Here is a 25,475-nt window from a genome sequence, read left to right as displayed (position 1 = left end):
ATATATATCAATAAGGACTCAAGTATATAATTTATTTGGAGGGGTTATAATTCAGTAGTATCATTATATATTTTGTTTCTCACATTGTCCTGACTTTAATCCTTATGTCCTTTCAATAGTCTCTCACCTGGTTTATCAAGAAATTTCTTACTTTTGGTACCAAAAGATGATTGGGCTCCTCATGCATTTTCCTTTCTCCATCCATAAAAATCATTCTTTTCCAAAGAGCTTCTCAGCTTTCACTGTTGCTAGGACTAGGTGTATCTGTGTGTATAGTAATCTGTACCCACGTGTTTGTGTACTTAATTCCATAGTTTCCTATCTGTATTTGTATTTTTAAAAATATTTTTATTATATTTATTTGAGAGAGGGAGAGAGAATATGGGCATGACAGGGCCTCTTGCAGTAAACAAACTTCAGATCCATGGACCACTTTGTGCATCTGGCTTTACACGGGTACTGGAGAATTGAACCCTGGCTGGTAGGCTTTGTAAACAAGTGCCTTTAACCACTGAACCATATCTTCAGCCCTGTATTTGAGTCTATGTGAACACCAGTGACACCTGCCCTACCATACACGTTCATGTCATTACTCCTCCAACCTCATCTACCTTACGTTACTTACTTGTTCCAGTGTATCCACGCAATAGCTCAAAAGTTCTGGTTTCCAAAGGAGCACATTCACTATGGCACTGTGATGTTTGCATAGAAGTCTCTTTGGTGGCTCTGTGGCAGTGTCTGGGCACAAATCCACCTTCAAAAGTTTCTTAGGTGAGCAGACTTTACGGATAATCTCAATGAACCAGAAAACATGAAAAAATGTGAGAGAAGGGCTCCAGTGTGAGGGGAAAAGTAAAATAAAAGCTTCGGTGCTATTTGTTAGGACCACTTGCAAGAAACTGCTCCAAATTTGTGGCTATAACACCATACTGGCAAAGTGCATGTTTTGTCTTCAGCATCTTAAACCATCACAGAGCTGCATGATTTGAATGGCAAAATCAGAAAATTTCTTGCAAATGTCCATAATGACTCTGGGTTAGAGGGGCTTTAGGCAGTCCAGACCTTGGCAGCCCACTCAGTGACACCTTCTAGGTAGACTTTGTGTTTTGCTCCTGTAGGAGCCTCTGCCCTCTTATGCCTCTGAGCTCTGTGAAGACTTCTTCCCCCACAGGCACCAGAAACCTCTCCCCTGCTCCACTGCCCCAGCTCTCCTATCATCAGTGAGGCCTGTGCAAGGCTTGGCTAGGCAGCTTCTTTGTGCTGAAAATATATGTAGTTGGATCTTCAACATTACTGGGAATATCAGATCAGTTAGTTTTCCTCAGTAGTGTTGCCCTTTTCTAGTTGACATTTTGTGGAACCAATTACCTACCTCTCTGAGGCTGGAAGGTACCTAGGAGAACTAGAGATAGGCTTTTAGAAAGACCTAGAATAGACCCAGGTGTGGTGCCTCACATCTTTAATCCCAGCACTCTGGAGGCAGAGGTAGGAGGACTGCTATGAGTTTGAGGCAACCCTGAGGCTACATAGTGAATTCCAGGTCAGCCTAGGCTAGAGCAAGATTCTACCTTGAAAAACAAACAAACAAACAAACAAACAAACAAACAAACAAACAAAACCCTAGAATAGAGCTGGGAAGATGGCTTAGATGTTAAGGTGCTTGCCTGCAAAGCCAAAGGACCCAGGTTTGATTTCTCAGTACTCACATAAAGCCAGATGCACAAGGTATAACATGAATCTGGAGTTTGTTTGCAGCAGCTAGAGGCCCTGGTGCACCTATTTTTTCTCTCTATCTGCCTGATACTATCTCCCTCTCAAATAAACAAATTAAGAAATTACAAAAAAGATCTCGGGCTGGAGAGATGGCTCAGTGGTTAAGGTACTTGTCTGCAAAGCCTAATGACCCATGTTGGATTCCCCAGTACCCATGTAAAGCCAGATGCACAAAGTGACATATGCATCTGGCGTTCATTTGCAATAACTAAAGGCTCTGGTGCACCCATATACTCCCTCTCTCTTCCCCCACCCCCATATGTCTCTCTCTCTTTCTTTCTGCTTGCAAATAAATCACTCTGCTTACAAGTAAATAAACAAAAATAATATTTTTAAATAGAAAGACCTAAAACAAAGGGCATGCATAGCAAAGGGACAGAAAGCTTGCAAAGGAGATGCAGGCATGTTGAGCATGTTGAGAGGAGCCCTAAAGTCTGTGTTCTAATGCTCATTTTCAAATTCACTTAGGACAGAGTAGAACTGAAATCTAAAACAGGTACCATCATCTTACAGAGTTAACATGTAGGGTCAATAGGCATAGAAAAGCAAAAAGATCTGTAGGAAAGAATTCTTAGAGAGATTTCTTTTTTAACTTGTAGCATATTTTCAATATCTGCTTCTCATTAGCAATGACAAAATCCAGCCATGCGTTAGACTTGGCAAAGTCACTTTTCTCCCCTCCTCCATTCTGGTTCTGCATACTGAAGTTCCTTCTGCTAAGCACGCCCTTCTCCCTGCTTCTCATCTCTGCTATTTCTAAGAGCATAGTTAAATGCTTAATAGGAAATTTCACCCATATGGTTTGAATTGTACACTTAACTCATAAATGCTGCTCTTTTGTAAGAGTTGTCCCATTGCTGAGTGTTGCTCTGAACAACAATAAAATGTTTTGCCACAAATATGTAATAATTTCCCAAAGTGTAAATACCAAAGCAATCAGCTCAGTCTTGCTACAAGGCAGGCTCCTAACAGTGAAAGCAAAGATCCTAGGCTTCTCTCAGCACTGTGGGGCTTAAATGTGCAAGAATGGTAGGAAGTGTTTATACTAGCCCTTGCCAGAAATCTGGCTAATGTGGTGAAGGAAAAATATACTGAAGTTCCAGAAACAGAGCTAGCCTTAGTGATCTGAAAATTATTGAGACAGAAATTTCCCTAAGTAACAATTTTTAGTGGATAGTGTATAACTGGTAGTTTCGTTCAAACATGGATACTTGGTGCAGAGACCCTAAGCACAGGTCAGTGCATCCAGGCTTAAACTTAGCTGAGCTAACTTTGAGGGACAGGGCCTGGAAGGGCTGGTCTTGGCTCACACAGCTGTGTGATCTGCTCTGGGCTGGATCCCAGGTCAGTGATCTACTCTGGGTTGGATTCTAGCAGAGAGCCCTGGCACCTAGTTGGGGTCGCTTAACCTTAGGCACCAGTCTAGGTATAGAATTGATTTCAGAAGGTGCTTTGCAAGTTTTGCTGCCCTCCTGAGCTAGGGCAAAGTGCCAAACTCTGCTTCTCTTATTCCTACTTCCCCTGTTCTTCTGTAGGAGTAAGGACAGAAATGGGGATGTATATGGAGCTAGTAAAATGGAAACTTTTATGAGGGTCTTGCTATACAGGGTCCTATTTCTATGTCCAACTCTACTCATCCTGGGAAGGATATGCTCAGTTTTCAAGTTCTGCCCACCAAATCCAAATCCACTTTCCTGCTATGTTGGGTGTTTGTGTTTTATGTCAGATGTGGATTAATGTCTCTACAAGGCTTTACTCTGTCCTATGGTTCTATTTCTAGGAATTGTGTATTGAGACAGAAAGGTGGTTGTCTAAGGTTGAAGAATGCAGGTCACACGAAAGAGTGTGGGGCATCTTCTTGGGCTGATGAAGTATTCTAAATATTTGTGGAGATGGTGGATGCTTGGTTCTGAGAATAGACTTTTAACCACTGAATTGTTGATTTTGAAAGATGAATTTTGTGCCATGGGATTTTTTTCTCAGTAGAAAATAAACATGGCAGCGGAACTTAAAGAAGCAGAATTGAGTCCAACATACTTCATAATTCTCCCTCATTATTAGGACTTTATAATTCTCCCTCATTATTAGGAAAATTCCTAGATTTTTTTTTGTGTGCCAGTTTTTAGCTCAGATGACATAGGGAAAAGTCCTAAAATACTCATGAAATAGTGTTCCTTGCCCTGCATTGGATCTTTCTTTTTTCCCCTGAGGTAGGATCTCATTCTGACTCAGGCTGACCTGAAATTCACTATGTAGCCTCAGGGTGGCCTCAAACTCACAGCGACCCTCCTACCTCTGCCTCGCAAGTGTTGGGATTAAAGGCATGTGCGAACATGCCTGGCTTGGACCTGTTTTGGTTATATCTTCTATACCACTTAATACCTGCTATGAAAGTCACTACTGTAGGTTGTGTGTGTGTGTGTTGAGGTAGGGTTCCTCTCTAGTCCAGACTGACAAATTCACTATGTAGTCTCAGGCTTGTCTGGAACTCACTTTGATCCTCCTACTTCTGCCTCCCAAGTGCTTGCATTTCATGCTATGGCTTTTTGTTGTTGTTGTTTTGATTTGTTTTGTGAGGTAAGGTCTTGCTCTAGCCCAGGCTGACCTGGAACTCTCTCTTTAGTCCCAGACTAGTCTTGAACTCACAGTAATCCCCCTACTTCTGTTTTCCAAGTGCTGGGATTAAAGGTGTGTGCCACCACACCAGGCTCATTCTGTATTTGGAGGCATCTCTGGGCCATGCTGACTAGGGGGTCTGCCCTCCAAGAGGTAGCTCATTCTTAGAGATAATAAATATGCAAATGACAAATACAGTCCAGACACCCACTTTATGAAACTCTCAGACTCTGTGCCTCTACCCACTTGTCCAACTCTTCCCAGAGCCAGATACCAGACAATTAGACCTATGCCCCAGAACTTATAAACATGCTTACCCTGAGTCAGCTACCCTATCTCTCCCATTCCTTACTGGAGAAAAGTCTTTTGTCCACCTTCTTCTCACTTGCTGTGCCTCCTGGCAGATTTTGGTGCTTCCTTGAGTGGTCTCATGGTACCCTGTATCCTGTTCTAAGATCTTCAAATGCAAATCTTTCTATGTCTGTATCTCTTATCATATAGCCCCACCAAAACAAATCTTGAATCCCTTTTAAGAGGAGGTGTTTGGCTTCTCCCCTGTTAATCAGCACTAAGAAATAGCTCTTTCTGAAGAATGCTGAGACTTCAAATGGGTCCATAAAGTGATTGAAAGCAGGTTAAAACATGGGCATCTCTGCCTTATTTTGGGTCACCTGCTTACCTTTGCATATAGGCATTTACATCATTCAAGAATGTCTGTTTTGAAGCCAGTGATAATTAATCTGTCTCATCTCTCTTCAAAGCAGAAGCCACAGAGATAAGAATTACCAAGGCATCTTACTGTTAGCTTTTAAATGTCCAGCTCTAGACTTCAAAAAAAGTCTCTAAATGTTTCCAGGAAACCAGCACTTACCTTGCATTCCAAGAACACCAAATTCTTCCAGAACAGAGTACCCTCATGTTACAGTCAGGTTCACATTGCTGGTAGAAATCACCCAACCAAGAGCAGCTTCTGGGAAAAAGAGGTTTATTTTGGCTTACAAGCTTGAGAGGAAGCTCCACGATGGCAGGGGAAAACGATGGCATGAGGAGAGGGCGGACATCACCCACTAGCCAACATAAGGTGGACAATAGCAACAGGAGAGTGTGCCAAACACTGGCATGGGGAAACTGGCTATAATACCCATAAGCCCGCCCCCCCCCAACAATACACTGCCTCCATAAGGTGTTAATTCCCAAATCTCTATCAGCTTACCTCATTCTGACTCAGGCATTATAGAGGCTCATGCTTTACTTGTATTCCAGGGATCTGAACCCAGGTCATCACACTTGTGGCCTCTGATTATATTTCTTTAAAGAACATTGAATTTGTTTTGCCAAACAGTGGTTTCCTGCAGATCTTTTTATGGGCTAGTTGCTAGGTTTTATTTGGGCAAGTGTAAGACAACCTTTATTCTCAGGATCTTTTAATTATGCGTTTATGACATGACTTGAGGACTCTACCCTGTGTTTCATGTATTAGGATGTCCCTCCATCTACCTGGATGTGTATAGAAGTTATGTTCTTATTAACTTTCTAGTGTTTTATTTTTCTCTTGGGCTTTTGTGTAATTTCAGTTGATACACATACTAATCAATTTTCAATTAAAGACTCAATGCAGGGGAACTCCTCTGCACCTCTTTGGAACATTCTTTGGGGGTCCTTTCCTTTTAGTAATTTCCTCTGTACGTTCCAGCTGTGTTGGACTCCTCGAGATGTCATGTTTTTCTTTAAACTCGGTGAGAGCTCTTGATGTCTTTAGGTTCCCATTCCCTATGCTACTAACCCAAACACTGCTTCCTTCAAATAAGCTGAGGCAATCATAAGACTTATCATGTTTATTTCCTTTCCCTTAGAGATTATTTTCTGGCATTATCTATTGTTAAATCTCTGAAAAAGTCATCCATTTATTTATTATTTTCTAATTTTAAAAATTATTTGTGAATGTGAGTATATATGTGTACAATATGTGTGTTTCAATGCACATGTGTGTGTTCAGAGGACAACCTCAGGATGTTGATTCTCTACTTCACTTTGCTTGAGACAAGGTCTCTATTGTTTGCTTCTGCCAAGGCCACACTAGTTGGCCCATGAGCCTTGGGATTCTCTTAACTCTTCCTTCTATTGGCATAGGTGCATTGAGATTACCGATGTGTTCTGGGGACCCAAATTCAGATTGACAGGCTTGTTCAGCAAGTTCTTTTCACCACTCAGTCATCTCCCTACCTTCTTATTTTCCAATTTTTATAGCAGGAAGAGAATTTCTTTAAAAGTTTATCTTTCATGGGTGGAGATTGGTGTCCTGTTTTTTTTTTTTAATTGTTTCTCTTATACCATTTCCTTACTTAAAAATTTATTGCCAGAAAGAAACTCCAAGCATGTTTAGAGCTGTAGAACATTTAACAGAATAAATTGAAATCACTGTGAATTCGGAGTAAGTTAGTCGACATACTTGCAGCTGCGTGTAAATACTTGACAATGCATAGGAGATGTTGGAAAGTTTAATCATTGTTTGTGTACCTTATAAAATTAAAGCACTTGTATATTGAGTGATGGCTCATAAGGATGTGGGAAGCAGAGCAGAGAGAAAAAAAAAAAAAAACCCAGTAGGGAGCGGGCTTAATTAGAGGCTTGGTAACATCTTTCCCTTAAGAATGTAGCAAAGGAACATATTAGGAGGTGATGTCATGGGAAAGCTGGGTGACGAGGGACCAAAGGCAGAAGAGAATTGGAGAACAGCAGAAATTTCAAAAGCAATGAAGGATGTAGGGTCTGCCTTTTAACCTTTTGAGGGAAAGTCATGGAAACCAAGGGTAAATATAAGCCCTCAGGAGACTCAGAATTGCTGCTCACCTTGTAGGGAAGAAAAAAGAAGTCAAATAAACAAACAATCGTAAAAGACCAGGTAGCTCAGTTTCTGCTACTGAGACGTACTGTACAATGTGTGCTATTCCATAATATATATGACTGAACAGTTTTCAATGGATGTAAATAGTTGCTAAAGTGGTTTTATCTAAGCCATCCCAGAAGGGGTCAGTTGCCTGAAACTCTAGTTCTATACATCCACCTTGAAATTAAATGCTCACCTTGTGATGCTTCTGAGAAGGAAGACACTGCTGCTGGGTGTCTAGTGGGTGCATCACAGCATAGCATAATGTACTGATTGGCTCCTAGTTCTCCAGACAAATGGTTGAGCTGAGTCCCTGCAGAAGATATGGGTGGAGGGTTAAAGAAAGGAGTGAGATTTGGGATCTGGTCAGCTTGGAGCTTAAAAATCCCTGTGATGAGAAAATATTAAAAGAAAAAGGGACAAAAAGAAGAGTTAAGATCAGGCATGGTGGCACATGCCTTTAATCCCAGCACTTGGGGGCAGAGGTAAGAGGATCACTGTGAGTTAGAGGTCAGCCTAGGACTATAGAGTGAGCTATAAGTCAGGTTGGGCTAGACTGTGACCCTACCTTGAAGAAAAAAAAAAAAAGGAAAAAACAAGGAGTCAAGAGACAAAAACTATCCATGTTTCTATACTTAATTCTTTTTTTAAAAAACATATTTTTATTTATTTGCAAGGAGAGAGAGAGTGAGAGAGCGAGCATACCAGGGCTTCTAGCTGCTGAAAATGGACTCCAAATGCATGTTCCACTTTGTGCATCTTACTTTACATAGGAACTGGTAAATTGAACTTGAGTTTGCAGGCCAGGCAAGCACCTTAACTGCTGAGCTATCTCTCTAGCCCTCTATACTTAATTCTGTTTTTTTAAGAGGTGGGTGTGGTGGCACACTTTTAAAAAATTATATTTAGTTATTTATTTATTTGAGAGAGAGAGTGGGAGAGAGAAAAAAAAGAGCGAGAACACACCAGGGCCTCCAGCCACTGTAAACAAACTCTAGACGCATATGCTCCCTTGTGCATCTGGTTTTTGTGGGTCCTGGAGAATTGAACCAGGATCATTTGGTTTTGCAGGCAAATGCCTTAACTGCTAAGCCATCTTCTAGCCCTCCTTTAAAAAAAAAAAAAAAAAAAAACACCTTTAATTTAATTTACTTTTATTTGTATAGACACCTCGTATGTTGGTACCATCATTTCCCTCCTCCCTGTCCCCACTCCACCAAGGACACTCCTTAATGGAATTGCTGCTAATCACCTTGGAATTTTGGGTTATGAGTTGTGAGAGCAGCAGTCAGTCATTGTGTGTGGTGCAATGTTTCTGGATATTCCTTCTCACTTTGTGATTTACATTCTTTCTGGCCCCACTTTCCCCAAATTCCCTGAGCCTTGGTGGGTATAAATGTATATGTAATGTATGTAGTGTGGAGCTCTCAGCAGCTCTGGATTCCTGCTTTGGTGCATTTTGAGTCTCGGCAGTGTCTGTCTCCATCACCCTGGTGCAGGTTGTCAGGCTACTCGTGGAAGCAGCACTCTTGTTCATCTCTCCAGTTTCTTTGAGGTTTTACCTAGGCAGTAGCTCCTTTTTGAGGGGTGGTTCATCTTGTGCCAGGGAGTCAGTTGTTTATTTTTGTCTTGTTGGCACATTTTGGTTGTCCTCAGTTCTCAATGCTTTCCTCTGTTGCACTGGCCTTGCCTTCCCAGGGAACTGCTCAGGGGTGGCTCTACTCTTGGGGCACCCAGCTCAGCTCTGACTCAAAATCTCTCTAACACCTAATTCTTAATCACTGCTTTGCATTTGTTACTATTTGGTCCAATTTAAAGCTTTAGAGGCTAACCTGTTACTCATCCAGTTGGCATCAAGCCTTTGGGCAACAGGGTAGAACATGCCCTGGGACACCTGACTGTGCAAACGTGGTCTGGACACAACCTTGCCTCTCCTCACACCCCATCGAAACAATGACTAACCACTAGCCACACATTACGAAGAGCCTGAACCTACACTGAGAAAATTCAGTTTGGAACATTCTTTCTTGTTCTGACCTTAGCTTTTCCTGGTTACCTATCTTTATGTAATCTTGTCAGAGCTCTTACCAATAATAGGCCTGGGATTTAGATCACTTTGCTTTCAGGAAGTACTGGCCTGAAGTTCATGGCCACTTCATTTGCTGGTATCTTTCCTCTCAGGCACATTTTTTGAGTTCTTGATAAGTCATTTTTTATTATAGCCAGGTCATAGGTATATTGGCTTTTCCTGTTGTGTGGTAACAGAGGTGTGGCAAGGCTAGGGAATGACGTGTTCTTATGAGAACTTTTTTTTCCCTATATGTCTCATTCAAATTCCTACCACACCCTAAATCCTAACCTCAGAATACTGTGCTATTTTATTTCACAAAAATAGCAAACAATGTTGATTAGCCTTGGGGTTGGAGTTACGAGTGGAGTGGTCAAAAACATTTCTTATTATGAAAAAAGGACACTGGGGAGAGTGCTATAGTTTCAATTAAAAGGCCTGTTCATTATTGTCTGGGTCTCCAGCCTGTGGTATTATTAGGGGGTGGTGGAAAGCTTAGGAGGTGGGGCCTAGTGATAGGAATTTAGGTCGCATGGTTCATGTCCTTGGAAGGATACAAGTACCTTGCTTGGTTCCTCTTTCCTTCTCTCTGGCTCCTGGCCACCAAGAGATGTGTAGCTTAGTCTGCCAGGAACTACTCTCATAATGCACAGCACAACAGATTAAAGAACAAGGTAGCCAATCTACTGCTCCCCAGATACACTAGGCTCAGCCACCTGTCCCCTGTATGGTAATTTCAGAGACAAGTCATATTGAAAAACAGAGAAAGATAAAGGAGATTTATTCAAAATGTCCACATTGGGGAAAACAACAAATAAGGAGTCCAGTGATCCCCTAAACCCATTGTTTGAGGTACTGACATGAGGTTTAGGTTTAGAGGGAAAATGTGTGCATAATTAGGTGGTCCTAGTCAAGGTCCTGCCCATCTCTGCTTCATCACTGTCTGCACCCTGATCTGTCTATCAAGGAGGTCCCCTAAGTCGTCTGAGTTGCATTGAATTTCTTCCTGAGTGGCAAGTTCTTCCACTGGTAGCACCAGCACTTTACCCTTTCCCAGCGTGGAATTCATGGAGAAATTATTTTTGTGGTCCATTGTTCTAATAATGTGAAAACCAAAGGGAGGAACACAGGAATATCTTTAGAATATCCTTTGCAGGAAGGTTGCACTACCATGGAATGAAATTTCTAAAATCATTGGTGAAAACAACCCTTTCTTTCCTCATCATAAGATGTTTATGTCAAATATGGAAAACTAACAAAGGAAGTGTAGATGGTTTTGCAAGTATTAAAAAAAAAACAATGATGAGAATGAAACACTAGGAAAAATAGCTTTATACTAACTAGTTAATATTAGTGTTTAAACTATTTGGTCAGACAGAACTCTTCTGAGCTCCTGGACAGTCACCAACTATGGAAATCAGCAGCTGATGTTATTAGATGTTGAGATTTCCAGATGTTGATATTTGTTGAGATTGTTAGCTTGTTATATGGCATTCTATACTAGCTGTGAGGTGCCAACTATAGTAACATAACACTGTGTTTTGAGCCAACTCTGTTTTCTGATACAATGCTGAATAAATATTACTTCATTGGTTGGTATTTGCCCTGTCAAACCTTCACCATTTTTTCCTCTTTCATCCTCCTATGTTATAGCACTATCAGAACAATATCCCTAAAGTGCCACTTTGCAAATGTCTGCCCTGGCTCAACAGCCAAAGTGTCTGCCTATTGACTACATCCACATCATGCATTCTTTTGGCAGAGAACTGATGTCCATTATAAATAGCTAGAACACATCCATGAAAACATCTAAAGAAAACATTCTTGCTAGAAAATGTAGTAAAGCTAGCAATGGCTTTTTCCATTCTAAACATGATTCTATGCTGCGTGCTACAAGAGGTTCTATTCCTAAGGGACACCTGTGCCTATCCCCTTGGCTACAAGACTTACAAAATTAATGTGTTTAACAGGTGTGCAAGAGTTGGAACTGACCTTGACCTCCAAAGATAAAAAAGTCTTTGCACATTTAAAGGAAATGGACCTAGGAACAAAGAATTATGCCAAGCATAGAATTGGTGGGATTCTTATATCCACAATACTTCAGAATATTTTCTCTTTCCAAAATGGGGGATTAAAAATTTATTTTTTAATAATTTTGTAAGATTTATTTTTGTTTATTTACTTGTTAGAGACAGAGGGATGGGGGAGAGGGAAAGTGAGGATGAGTGCACCAGGGCCTCTAGCCACTGCAAATGAACTCCAGACACATGTGCCACCATGTGCATCTAGCTTACGTGGGACCTGGAGAATCGAACCTGGGTCCTTAACCACTAAGCCATTTCTCCAGCCCCCCCAAATTAATTTTGACAATATCATATATGTATATAATGTATTTTGATTTTATTCATCCCTGTTTCCCTCTCTTATCCCCCTTCCACTCTCATCAAAAAGTTTATTCCCAACTACTTTTCCTACTTTCATGTGTGTGTGTGTGTGTGTGTGTGTGTGTGTATGCATGTGTGTGTGTGTAAATTAGGGTTGTTTGTATGGAAAAAGGAGTGAGTACACCTCAAGGCAAAGGTAAGGACAGGAAATAAAGTCCACAATTGACAAATGAGAACTCATGAGATTAAAAAGCTTTTATATAGCAAAAGAAATGGACAATTGTGTCAAGAGGCAGCCTACAGAATGGGAGAAAATCTTTGTCAGGTATGCATCTGACAGATGATTAATACCTAGAATATATAAAGAACCCCAAAACGTAGGGATCAAGAAAAAAAAAACCCAATCAAACAAAATGGGTGAACTGAACAGAGTTCTCAACAGAAGAAATACAAATGTCTAATAACTATTTTAAAAAGTGTTCATCATCCTTAAATATCAGAGAAATGAAAATTAAAACTACCTTGGGGTTTTGGAGTTCCTTCTTATTCTAGTCTGAATGAGCACTATTAAGAAAAAAGAGAAAGACAACTATTACTCATGAGAGTGTGGGTAAAGAGCAACCCTTACTGTTGGTGGGTGTGCAAACTGGTGTAGCCATTATAAAATTCAGTGTGAAGGTTTCTCAAAAGCTAAAAATAGAACCAGGTATACTACTCCTTGGCTCTATTACAGCAATACTTGGCCATGTCTATTGCTGCTCTTTCACAATAGCTAGGAAATAGAATCAGCCTAGATGCTCATCAAATGATGAATGAATAATGAAGATGTGGTATTATGTAAATGAAGTTCTATTCAGCTATACAAGTAAAATTATTAAATTTTCAGGAAAATGGATAGAATTGGAAAATGTTACAGTAAGTGAGATAATACAGACCCAGAAAGACAAATGCCATGGGTTCTCTCTCATATGCAGAGCCTAGCTTTAAATTTCCATATTTGTGTGTTTAAATTGTAGTGAGGATCAGTGGAGGACAGAAAGCTAGAAAAGGGCCATGGGGAAGGAGGTTGTATTTGAGCTTTTCAGGACCTCCACAGAAGAGAATTCATGCCTAGTACTATTAACCTGATCAAAAGCCAGGCTCTCATTCTAATTCAGGCTGACGTAGAACTTGCTCTGTAGTCCAGGCTGGACTTGACCTGTAATCCTCCTACCTCAGCCTCTTAAGTGTTGGGATGAAAGACATGTGCTACCATGCCAGAGTACATGTGATATGAAAGTAGAGATGGGAAATAGTGAGTGAAGTTACCTGTCAAATGTGGATAAATCTGTTCCCAGGACCCATATGTTATTAAGAAAATGTCTTAGTTCCAGGGATGAGATACCTCCCAAGGAATTGTTGGTCAGGAGGCTACATAGGCCCCTAAAAACCAATACAGGTAATTGTGAATGCTCTTGATTGTCCTCAGATCTAGATGATAAGTCCTTATTGCTGAAGACACTGCATGTTTTAGTTATAGGACATAGAGAAATCAGGCTGGAATGAGCTGGAAGCTTCATTCCTGCTGGCTAGCTTTCATAGTGCTGGCAGGTGCTAAGCAAGCTACAGGGGGAGAAAGTTCATCAATAGTTGTGTGTTACCTAGTTGTGGACCCATGTGCTCCACAACCAAGCAGCCAGGAAAGATGTGCCCACTGGTGCAATATTAGCATGACCTTAATGACAGTTAACCAATTGCTTTTTGGTTGTATTTGAGCTTTTCAGGACCTCCACAGAAGAGAATTCATGCCTAGTACTATTAACCTGATCAAAAGCCAGGAGATAGAAAGACATAGGCCCTAGTGGAAATCTAACATCGTTTCTATGCTAAATGGACTTGTAAAACTGTCTTTATTTTATTTTATTTTTGAGGTAGGGTTTCACTCTAGCTCAAGCTGACCTGGAATTCACTATGTAGTCTCAGGGTGGCCTCAAACTCACGGTGATCCTCCTACCTCTGCCTCCCAAATGCTGGGATTAAAGGCATGTGCCACCATGCCTGGCTAAAACTGTCTTTTGAATATAAATGTTTAAACCCATAGATTAGTACTGCTCTCAATCTCAATCACACGTTTCTTTCTTTCTTCAGTGGGAAGAAGTTAATGAAGAGATGCATCATTGGCAAAAATGCTGAAAATTAGTGGGTATTACAAGTTAATCCCTAAACAGGATATCTAACCTAGCCCTTCAAAGGCTCAGGGAAACTTGCAGACAGGGGGCCAAAAAGAATTTAAGAGCCAGAGGATGGGGAAGAGTGCTATGGAATGCTGTTTTCTGGATACAACAACATGCCCTTATCTTAATGAACTCACAGCAGCTGGGCACAATACTGACTTCATCAAAATGGGGAATTCTAAGGCATGGAGTCTCTTTGGGCTGGACTGGAATATAAATTGTGTCTAATAGAAGAGGGGCAAGCTGGGGCCCCTGTCCCCTTGCCCTTAGGAAAGGACCAGTTAATCTATCTCATGGCTAAATTTGTCTATGTTTTAGCTTTTGTCTTAAAACTTTTTATAAATTGTAAAATGGCCACAGACACAGCAGGGAGGAATTTGGCCACATTAACTAAATTCATTTTTCTTCACAATTTTTTTCTTTAATTTTTTTGGAACATTGGGAAACAGAGTGGGAGGTTTACAGGCCTAAGTGCCTGGTGGTACAACTGTTCTCTCTATCCTGATCTGATACTGGCCTGAGCTCCCAAACTACAAACTGACCTTTCTCCAGGCTTGCCAGAATTTATTGACTTAGGGCAAATAACTTATATGTTTCGTTAATTAAATTATTCTTTCCTACCTATGAATGTGACACAAGTTCTGAGTTCAAGATAGGGGAACTGAGATAAGCCCAAGACTTATTTTAACACCAAGAGATACTGATGGGATCCAAAGCCATAGAGAGGGCAAGGACAAGAAGTTTCAGATGCTGGTGGGGAGAGAGAAGGGCGGGGGGTTGCTTTTAAGGGTTGTTGTAAAAAGAGAAAGGAAACTCCTATATTGCATGATGTGACTGAGGTGGGGCAGATAGAAAGTGGCATTTCCCTCTTTTCAGCCCAAGGATACACAAACACCATAAGAGAAGGTGGTTCCAAAATACCAGACTTGTCTGAGCATGGCCAGGTAGGAGGAAGAAGAGAGAGACATGGGTAGGAGAGATCTCTGGGGCTTGTATAGTCTAGCTTTTTTGTTTACATAGAAAAGAACAGACAAACAACTTTATAGGAAAGGGGACAGAGGATGGAAGCCTCATGGGGTAATGGCACAATGTGATTGTATCTCTAACTACTTCATGCTGAATTGGAGTGTTGTGAGTCAGAAGGCCGTCCTATTTTAGGGTGCATGAGTCACAGGCTCCTATCTGTACTTTTGCATCAGGATGAGGAAGTCTGTGTGACATGTTGTGGGCGGTCTGAATGAATCAAGCTAACAGAGGGTCTGTGGATGCAAGAATTGAAATGATTATTGAGGGGATAATAGCAGGTAACTTTGAAATCATTTGGAACTGGATCCGCTAGAATTAATTGTATAAGGCAAATTAAAAAATGAACTAGCATTACCAGGGAAGTGTCCATATTTATGATATTGGAAAACAGAAAGATCTTTGTAACAGTGAGCCTTGGCATACAAAATAATGATTTTACCTCAGAGGAAATAAATAATATCTTATGCTTGGATTTAGTTTAAAAGGAATATATCCATCAGAACTATAACCAAGAATAAGAGATGTCTCAGCTGATCACAGAGCTGTTAAATCGTATGTAGATGAAGATAATAAGTTGGCTATTTTATTTATTTTTATTTTATTATTTTTGATTTTTTAAAGTAAGGTTTCACTCTAGCTCAGGCCGACCTGGAACTCACTATATAGTCCCAAGGTGGCCTTGAACTCACAGAGATCCTTCTAGCTCTGCCTTCCAAGTGCTGGGATTAAAGGTGTGCGCCACCACGCCTGGTGTAAGTTGGCTATTTTAAAGGCTGATATAGCTCCAAGGTAATTTTGTCTTTGTACCTGTAACATTTTCACTTTGCTCAACTGCTGGAATTGGTATGGTGGGAACCTCAACTCTGGTTCCCTTTGGTCAAGCATCACAACACAGTTTGTGATTTGACAAAAATTGTTATTGTCCTTCTTACTCCTAGATTTGCTGTGTGATGCTGAACAGGCAGGAAGGCAGCTGTTCAGGAGACACAGGTATGCCCACAACTCAAGCTTTTCCAGGTTAGGAACCACAGATAAGTGAGAACATGTGTTTGTCTTTCTGTGTTTGTATGAGTTCATTGAGTATGATATGTACTAAGTCTGTTCACTTTCCTAGAAATTTCATTGCATTACCTTTTCTTACTGTGGAGTAGAATTTCATTGTGTAAAATGTATCACATCTTTATTATCCATTTGTCCAATGATGGGCACCTGGGTTGATTCCAGTTCTTAGAAATTTGAATCCAGCAGCAATAAACATGACTGAGCAAATATCTTTGCAGTGAAGTGTGGAGCCTTTAGGGTAAATGACCAGTAGAGGAATAAATGAATCTGCTTGTAGCTCTATTTTCATCTTTTTCAGGAGTCTCCATATTGATTTCCACAGTGCTTATACAAGTTTCCATTCTCACCAACAGTGGATGAGGGTTCCTCTTTCCTCACATCCTCTTCAACATTTATTGTCATTTGATTTTTTAATGATTGCCACCCTGGCTTGAGTATGGTGGAATCTCATAGTTGTTTTAATTTGCATTTCTCTTATGGTTAAGGATGTTGAATATTTCCTTAAGTGTGTGTTTGCCATTTATATTTCTTCCTCCGAGAACTCCTTATTCAGCTCTCTTCCCCATTTTTGAGTGGATTGTTTGAGTTTTTATTGCTTAGTTTTATTTTTTTTTTAATCAGATATGGGCATGTTTATTATGTAAACAACACATGTTGGTATCATCCTTTCCTTCTTCCCTGCCCCTTTTCTGAAGAGGCCTTCCTCCTTTGGGATACAGGTTAACCCCATAGGGATTGTGGGTCATGCATTAAGCAGGGGTTGCGGGGAGGTAATGTCTTTGTGCAGAATGTTCCAACTTGTGGCTCTAACAATCTTTCTGCCACCCTCTACTGCAAAATTCCCTGAGCCATGCTGGGAGCATTTTAAGTCCACTTCAGTTATAGGCAGTTAGGAGCCTCTGGATCTCTGGTTTGGTTGGTATTGAGTGACCTCAGTGTCTTTCTCCTTCACCCTTGTGCTAATATCAGATTCACTAAGAAAGCAGCACTTTTTTTCATTTCCCCAGTTCCTCTGTGGTTTCAGCTGGGGTTAGGGTGGAGTGCACTGTGTCATTTATCTCCTCAGGTCCAGCTCCCATCTGAAAAAGAGAAGCAGATTTTCCAACAGAGAATGAAGTCAGTACTGGTTAAATGGGATAACCATTACTAATTTAGAGAGAATTTAAAGGGTGTAGATCCTCTTATAGCCCAAAATTACTGGGTGCTTGATAATGGAAAGCAGAATTCTGACTTGTTTCCCAGTTCCAGATATGGTTGCCTTTCTACTGAGTGGATCTGTTAGCCAATCCAAGAGCAGTTGGTTACCCACCATGGCTGTGTGCCTCTATTGCACTTGTGTGAGCATCACATCAGGTTGTTTGCTTCTTGGTCACTTAAATTTTGAGTTGCTCAGACAGATGTTGGCCACTTTCCCCTGGTAGCTCATGTAGTGCCTTCTAACACTAGATGGGCTAATTTTCTGGGGAATGGCTCTCTTCTGGATTCCAACCAGGTCTCTCCATGGTCCATCCTGACAGCATATGGTGTGTTAAGCAGTAGGGTCTTACCATTAACCTCTGGTGGGTAATGAAGAAGTCTGTCTTGTTTGTTTTGGGAGATCTAGTAGGTCTCTCAGATCAACAGCTCATTGTGGATGTAAACCACATCCTGGTATATGGAATTACAGATCAGTGCCAAGGGAAAAGAAAAAAGAAAAAGACAGAGACGAAAGAGAAACAGGAGAAATTAAAGGTTAGGTTTCATCTCACCCTCTCCAGGGCCCTTCGATTCAGGTTCTTCCCCTAAGGTCCTCTTGAGGGTTCCACCTTTTAGTCTGACTCCAAGGATATAGGATTCTATGGTACCAGGCCAATTTGGGCTAAGTTTTGTGCCCCCCCCCCACCCTTTCCCTTCTCTCAAGTCCTATCCTCCCTATTGTCCAAGCCTTAAGCTGCTATTCAGTTATGTCAGAAGCTTGGGCTGATCCAGGTTAGGAACTACAAATGAGTGAGATGATGTGATGGTAGTCTTTCTGTGATTGCATGAGGTTACTTAAAATGAACCGTTCCAAGTTTGACCATTTTTAAAAACAAATTTCATTGTGTCATTTTTTCTTACTGTTGAGTAGAATTCCATAGTGCAGATATACCACATTTTGGTTATCCATTCATCCAACCCACCTAGGTTGATTCCAGTTTTTAGCTATTATGAATTGAGCAGCTATAAACGTGGTTGAGCAAATATCTCTGAACTGAGATGTGGAGCTTTTAGGGTAAATGCCTAGTAAGGGAATAAGAGGATCTGTTGGTAACTCTATGTTCATCCTTTTTAGGAGTCTCCATATTGATTTCCACAGTAGTTGTACCAGCTTACATTCCCACCAACAGTGAATGAGTTTTCCTATTTCTCCACATCCTTCCAAAATTTGTTTTCACTTGATTTTTTTTTAAATTTTTTTTGTTTATTTTTATTTATTTATTTGAGAGCCACAGACACAGAGAGAAAGACAGATAGAGGGAGAGAGAGAGCCTCTGCAAACGAACTCCAGATGCGTGCGCCCCCTTGTGCATCTGGCTAACGTGGGACCTGGGGAACCGAGCCTCGAACCGGGGTCCTTAGGCTTCACAGGCAAGCGCTTAACCACTAAGCCATCTCTCCAGCCCTCACTTGATTTTTTTAATGTTTGCTATCCTTACTGTGGTAAAGTGGAATCTCATAATCATTTTAATTTGCATTGCCTTAGTGGTTAGGGATGTTGAACATTTTCTTAAGTATATGTTAGTAATTTTCTGAGAATACCTTATTTAGTTCTCTGCCCCAGTTTCTTTTTCTTTCTTTCTTTTTTTTTTTTTTCAAAGTATGGTCTCACTCTAGCCCAGTCTGACTTTAAGTTCACTATGTAGTCTCAGGGTGGCCTCAAATTCTCTATGATCCTCCTAACTCTGCCTCCCGAGTGATGGGATTAAAGGCATGTGCCACCACGCCTGGCTACTTTTGATTTTTTTTTTCAATTTTTGTTTATTTTTATTTATTTATTTGAAAGTGACAGAGAGAGAAAGAGGGAGAGAGAGAGAGAGAGAGAGAGAATGGGCGCGCCAGGGCCTCCAGCCACTGCAAACAAACTCCAGACGTGTGCGCCCCCTTGTGCATCTGGCTAACGTGGGTCCTGGGGAATTGAGCCTCGAACCGGGGTCCTTAGGCTTTGTAGGCAAGCGCTTAACTGCTAAGCCATCTCTCCAGCCCTTTGTTTAGTTTTTGAGTTCTTTGTTGATTCTAGATATTAAGCCTCTGTCAGTGGTACAGCTGCAAGATTTTCTCCCATTCTGTGGGTAATATATTGGCTTTGTCTATGGTATGGTTGTCTGTGCAAAAGCTTTTTAGCATCATGAGATCCCACTGGTTAAGTGATTGTTTAATTTCCTGGGACATTGGGGTATTATTCAGGAAGTCTTTCCCCACTGCTACATCATGGAGAGTTCCTCTTATTTTTTTCTTCCAGCACTTTAAGCATTTCATGTCTTATATTAACGTCTTTAATCCATTTAGAGCTGACTTTTATTCATGGTGAGATGAGTAGGTGTAGTTTCCTTTTTCTACATGTGGTTACCCAGTTTTTCATGCATCATTTGTTGGAGATGCTGTGTTATCTCCAGTGTACACAGTTGGATTCTTTGTCAAAGATCAAGTAGCTAGTTACTTGAAATAAGGGCTGGGTCTTCAGTTCTGTTTCATTGGTCTATATGTCTGTTTTTATGCCAGTACCATGCTATTTTTGTTACTATGGATTTGTAGTATAGTTTTAGATCAGGTATGGTGATATAGGAGTGTTTCTTTTGCTATATCTATTTGGATATCCAAAGCCTACTGCCAGTCCATATGAACTTTATTTATTTATCTATTTGAGGGAGAGAGAGAGAGAGTGAGAATGGATGTGCCAGGGTCCCCAGCTGCTGTGAACTCCAGACACATGCACTACCTTGTGCATCTGGCTAATGTGGGTACTGGGGAATCAAACCTGGGTCCTTAGGTTTCACAGGCAAGCACTTTAATTGCTAAAGCCATCTCTCCAGCCCTACTAATAATATGTCTTTCTTTCTTTTTCCTATTTCTCTATCTATCTATCATCTATCTTCTATCATCTGATCATCTAAATAAAAGACCTGGGTTGTTTTATATATAATTTTCTCAGTTTTTCTTACTTTTTCTTTTTCTGTTGTTGTTGAGGCAGGGTCTTATTCTATAGTGCCCAAGCTGACCTGGAGCTCACTCTGTAGCCCAGGCTGGCCTTGAACTCAGCTGATCCTCTTTCCTTATCATCCAGAGTGTGGGGATTGTAGGCAGGCTTATTTACCATATCTATCTTACTATGAAGTTTTAAATGAAAGAAAAATAGAAACCAGGCCAGGGAAAGTCATGCTGCTTGGATGGTTGACAAGATAGTGTTGGTATTGGTTATGTGGTTGAAGTGGTGCAGCCAAGACGACTATACAAACATCTTGTTGACACTGACATCTACCTAATCAGAGTTGTTGGTATAGGAAAAACAGGTTTTGTTAATTCCCACACATACCCCTCCCTGACTTAGAGGGAGAAAAAGAGGGCTAGGAGGCATGGTGCAAATGTCTGTTCAGCATTTGTTCCTCTTGCAAGTTAAAAGTCACAGGTATTTAAAACAGTCTCTGCCAAGTATGCTCATACATTTACATGTCAGTTAGAAGGTCCTGAATAGACAAAAGTCTAGCCATTAGTAAGAACACAAACTTCATTGTTTTTCAGACAGCTTTAAATCTTCTGTTTATTTGGGTTCCAGAAGCAGAACATTGGGGCTCAATTCTAGACAAGTTGGGCATAGGAATAAATGACATTATACTATGAAACTTAGTAGCTTTCTTAGCCACTTTGTCTGCCAAATTGTTTCTGTTAATGGAATTAATGGAAACATAAATTTCCATTAATTTAGTGCCACCCTCTTGGTGGCCCACACAGTTTGATTGCAACCTTTTTAGGAGCTTGAATAGTTCTATCAGCCTAAACATTTCTGCATCATGTTTAATTCACTTACTTAAAAAAAAGTTGGGGCTGGAGAGATGGCTTAGTGGTTAAGCGCTTGCCTGTGAAGCCTAAGGACCCCGGTTTGAGGCTCGGTTCCCCAGGTCCCACGTTAGCCAGATGCACAAGGGGGCGCACGTGTCTGGAGTTCGTTTGCAGAGGCTGGAAGCCCTGGCGCGCCCATTCTCTCTCTCTCCCTCTACCTGTCTTTCTCTCTGTGTCTGTCGCTCTCAAATAAATAAATAATTAATTAATTAAAAAAAAAAGTTGGATACACCCTTCTCTTTCCAAATGAAACCACATGCATCCCAAACCAAAATGGCTTTCTCAAAGTCAGGGTAAATATTGACTCATTTTCCTACTTAACAGGTTAAAGGTACAAGTCAGCACAGTGAGATTAGCCTTTTGTGCACAGGTCCCCAGTGACAGCACCATTATCTCAATGCTTTCCCTTACAGCAAGCACAACATACCTAGGCTTATGGTTTCTCTGATGGACATAACACCACTGCAGATGAACTCCAGATGCATGTGTCCCCATGTGCATCTGGCGTATGTGGGTACTGGGGAATTGAACCTGGGTCATTAGGCTTCACAGCCAAGTGCCTTAACCACTAAGCAATCTTTCTAGCCCTGAATGTTTTTAATTCAAGAGATTTGAGATAATAAAAGAGAGGTCCAATCATATAGTTGTGGTTGCCTGTTATTTCCTCTGTCAGTGGGGAGTCTTTTTAGTGGGTTGTGCCTGGCTGAGGGCTGAGTAGCACCCTCACCAAAAGGAATACTCTGTGGTGTTGGAGAAGGGACTTACCTTCATGTGTTTCCTCTCGGTATGGAGAAGCAAGATTTTCGCTAATTATTTTGGGTCTGAGAGCTTTATCCCTGCCAGTCTTGACAAAAATCAGTAGAAAACATAACCAATTACAATTATTATTATTATTTTTTTGAGGTAGGGTCTCCTCATATATATACAGCAAGTTAGGTATTAAACTATGTAAGCCATAACATTACGTATAGAAAAATGTATTTATTAGCCATGAATTAATGTTAAAGACAAAGGTGTGTGACTAAACAAACCTTTTATCTCATCATTCCAATGAACACTATTTTAACTAAACAAGCTATACTTTTATAAATATTACCAAGAACAGATAATATCTTATAGAACAGTACTGATTTAAACAGACTGGGTTTTAGCTTTATTTCAGTATACTGAATTTTGAACTTAGGAAACCTAATAGCCTTTAATTAGTACCAACTTAGTTACACTCATACCATTTCTTTTTGTTTTAACTTTCACATCATTTTGAAGACATTATTTAAACTTTAGTTTTGTCCTTATCTTTGTCTTGTTACATGGTAATAATACTCTGCCTAGGACAAACCTATTTTGTAATTTAAAGCCCTTCCTCATCTAAGAGCTTTTCCTTTCTTGTACCCTTTGCAAGTAGAAACATACCCTCACACATTATATCATTCTCAGCATTTTATGGATAACAATTTTATAGTTTCACATTTAAAATAATTGATCCACCTTTATGTAACTATGTTGATTACAGTAAAACACAATTATCTTTCATGTCCCACATCTCTAAGAGGAAGAATGTGTTACTAGTTACTAAGGTTCCTGGTAGTTGTGATGGGTTTAATTGGGCTATTCACCATTAATTTATAATAAAAACTAATAAAATATTTTTATAAAAAATAAGCATATGAGTTTCTTATATGCTTTTAAAAAACTAGTTATAGTAATTGGCTCCACTTATACTTAGTCATAGATAATTTTAGGGAAAAGCTAACTGACATATAAAAATGGAATAATTCTGAAACTTTTATTCAAAATAAGTAATGCAAATTTTATCCCTCTCAACAGACAATTAAAGTAAAGAAAAATAATTCCTTGGCTGGAGGAATGACTCAGGGGTTAAAACACCTTCCTGCAAAACCTAATAACCCAGGCTTGATTCCCTAGCACCCATGTATAGCCAGATGCACAGTGGCACATGCATCTAGAGTTCATATGCAGGGACAGAGGCCCTGGCATGCCCATGCTCTCTCTCTCTGTGCTTGAAAATAAATAAAAATATTTAAAAAATAGTTACTGGAACTTAATAAATAAAAAAACCTGACATCTTAACTTCCCTCTACAAACCCAAATAGATCATAATGAAAATAGCAATTGCTATTAGTTAAGACACTATGGGTCAGCAAACTCAAATTGTCCTATACCAAAATCCCTTGGAGGTAAGGAGGTCTGAAAAAAGATGCTCTAGAGAATACTGCATCCAATTGCCCCCATATTATCTACTTTAAAAAGCTAAATGCTATAATCTGATAAATCACAATATTAAAAATATTTTATCTTACATAGACTATCCAATATCACTGTTTGGGAAAAGTAGTGTCTGGAAACCTGTAACATATTCCAATGGACAAATCTTAATTATTTTTTATTTTTGAAGCAGGATCTAGGTTGGCCTGTCTGGCCTGAAACTCAATATAAATCAGGCTGACTCACAGTGATCAATCAAACTCATAGTGATCTCCCTCTTTAGCTTCATGAGTGCTGGGATTACAGGCATTTAGTACCAGGCTTGGCCGATCTTAAACTGCATTAAAACCAATTATTAATAGAAAAATGTGTAGTGGTTTGAATCAGATGTCCCCTTGCATAAACTCATGTGTTTTGAATGCTTGGTCACAGTCCCCAGGTGATGGCATCTTGGGAGGTGGACACTTACTGGAAGAGATGTATTGTTGGGGCAGTCTGAGGGATGTTATAGCCAGTTTCCCCTTGTTGGTGTCCAGCTCACTGTCTTGCTGCTGTTTTCCCCCTCTGTGGCAGAGGTGATGTCCAGCCTCTGTTCATGCCATGCTTTTCCCTGACACTATGAAGCTCCCCCTAGAGACTGTAAGCCAAAAGAAAAACTTTCCTTCCATCATCTGCTTGTGGTCAGGGGTATTGTCCCAGCAACGAGAAGACAACTGTAATAGAAAATGTTTTCATTAATATAACCTAAATTTATATTGTGATTTATCCTCTAACCACTCATCTCACTAAAGGTTATGCCTCTCATAATAGAACTATGCTCTCAAAGGAGTGACTCAAAAGGAGAACATGTGACTTAATTTTCTTGAGAATTATTTGGTACAGACTTCTGATTTATAGCAATATGGTGAACTTAGGACTCTTAAGCCCTTTGGCAACAAAACATATAAAAATAACAAAGCAAAAAATAAACTTAAACAAATTAATTCACAAGTCTAAAATAGGAGGCCAGCAAAAAACCCTATTCCTAAGGCATGTGAACTAGGGCTGAAGTTGACCATATACCAAATAAGCAGGCACAGATGCTAAACAGTAGTGTACATATTCAACACTTTACAGGTCAGAGAGCCTGATGAAAGATCACTAAATACAGCCAGGACTCATGAAGAGCTATTCACTGAGAAAAGTGGCAAAATGATTAAGTAATCATTTAGTGGAAACAGGCCTTTGTTCTTGGTTAGAAAGCATGCACACAAAACTGAGGTTTTTTTCTCTTGCAGCCAGATAACATGGATAAATCTTGAACCTGGCAGCTATGGTCAGTATCCAGTCTGTCCCAGAAACTTGTGAACTGAGCATCCATTACCACTGTAGCTTCATGGTCAGAACTTACTTGAGTGGTTTCATAGAAAGAAGTTTGTGCCATCTATACAGATGATAGAAGGCTGCAGTTTTACAGCAGGGGAGAAAACAGCAGCAGTCAATGTCTGAGATCATCCATAGCACTTGTGAGTCAGTGTTGAAAGCTGAAGGTTAGTAAGCACACAGCCTGCTTCTTTGGCTATAGCTTTGAGAATCAACATGTCCCACAGCCTGGTGGCCCATACTAAAAACTTTTGGAGGCTGTAGAAGCTTGGACTTCCCAAACAAATGCTTCTTTTTGATAGATGAGATGACTGTGTTTCAGATCTGTAATGGTGTTGTCTAAACCTGCTTGCTGAGAGGGTCTACTAGGTGCCCAGTAGTCTTTTCATATTTTGAAAGCTCCACATTCTCACACCAATTTTTCTGTTATTAGTTTTTCTTTTGTAATTGAAATACATTTCTCATAACCATGTAACTATTATTTATTTTTTGGATGGGGTCTCATGTATTCCAGGCTGGGTGTAAATCCACTATGTAACTAAGGATGACCTTGAACTTCTGATCAGCCCGTCTCCCAAGGGCTGAGATGACCCAGCATAACCTTTTCATTTGTGGCTGGGGATTGAAGCAGGGCTTCATGCATGTTAGGCAAGCACTCTACCAACTGAGCTGCATTTCCCACCCTGCTTCGTTAGTTTTTCTGCTTTTCTGAGTCTTCTGCTTTTTGTATGGATCTTTGAATCTACCATCTATTTAGTACTGTAGTATATTACCACTCCAAATAT

The 25,475-nt window shown here is 40.2% G+C and overlaps 1 pseudogene; it reads right to left on the bottom strand.

Annotated features, from left to right (window-relative positions):
• Positions 1–2,344: 2,344 nt before the first annotated feature.
• The window catches only part of LOC123460243, a 40,458-nt pseudogene continuing 17,327 nt past the window's right edge, over positions 2,345–25,475 (bottom strand).

Source organism: Jaculus jaculus, chromosome 4 (genome assembly GCF_020740685.1).
Source record: "Jaculus jaculus isolate mJacJac1 chromosome 4, mJacJac1.mat.Y.cur, whole genome shotgun sequence".
Classification (NCBI taxonomy): domain Eukaryota; kingdom Metazoa; phylum Chordata; class Mammalia; order Rodentia; family Dipodidae; genus Jaculus; species Jaculus jaculus.
Note: the sequence above shows the minus strand (reverse complement) of the source record. Positions and strands in the feature narration are given on the sequence as shown.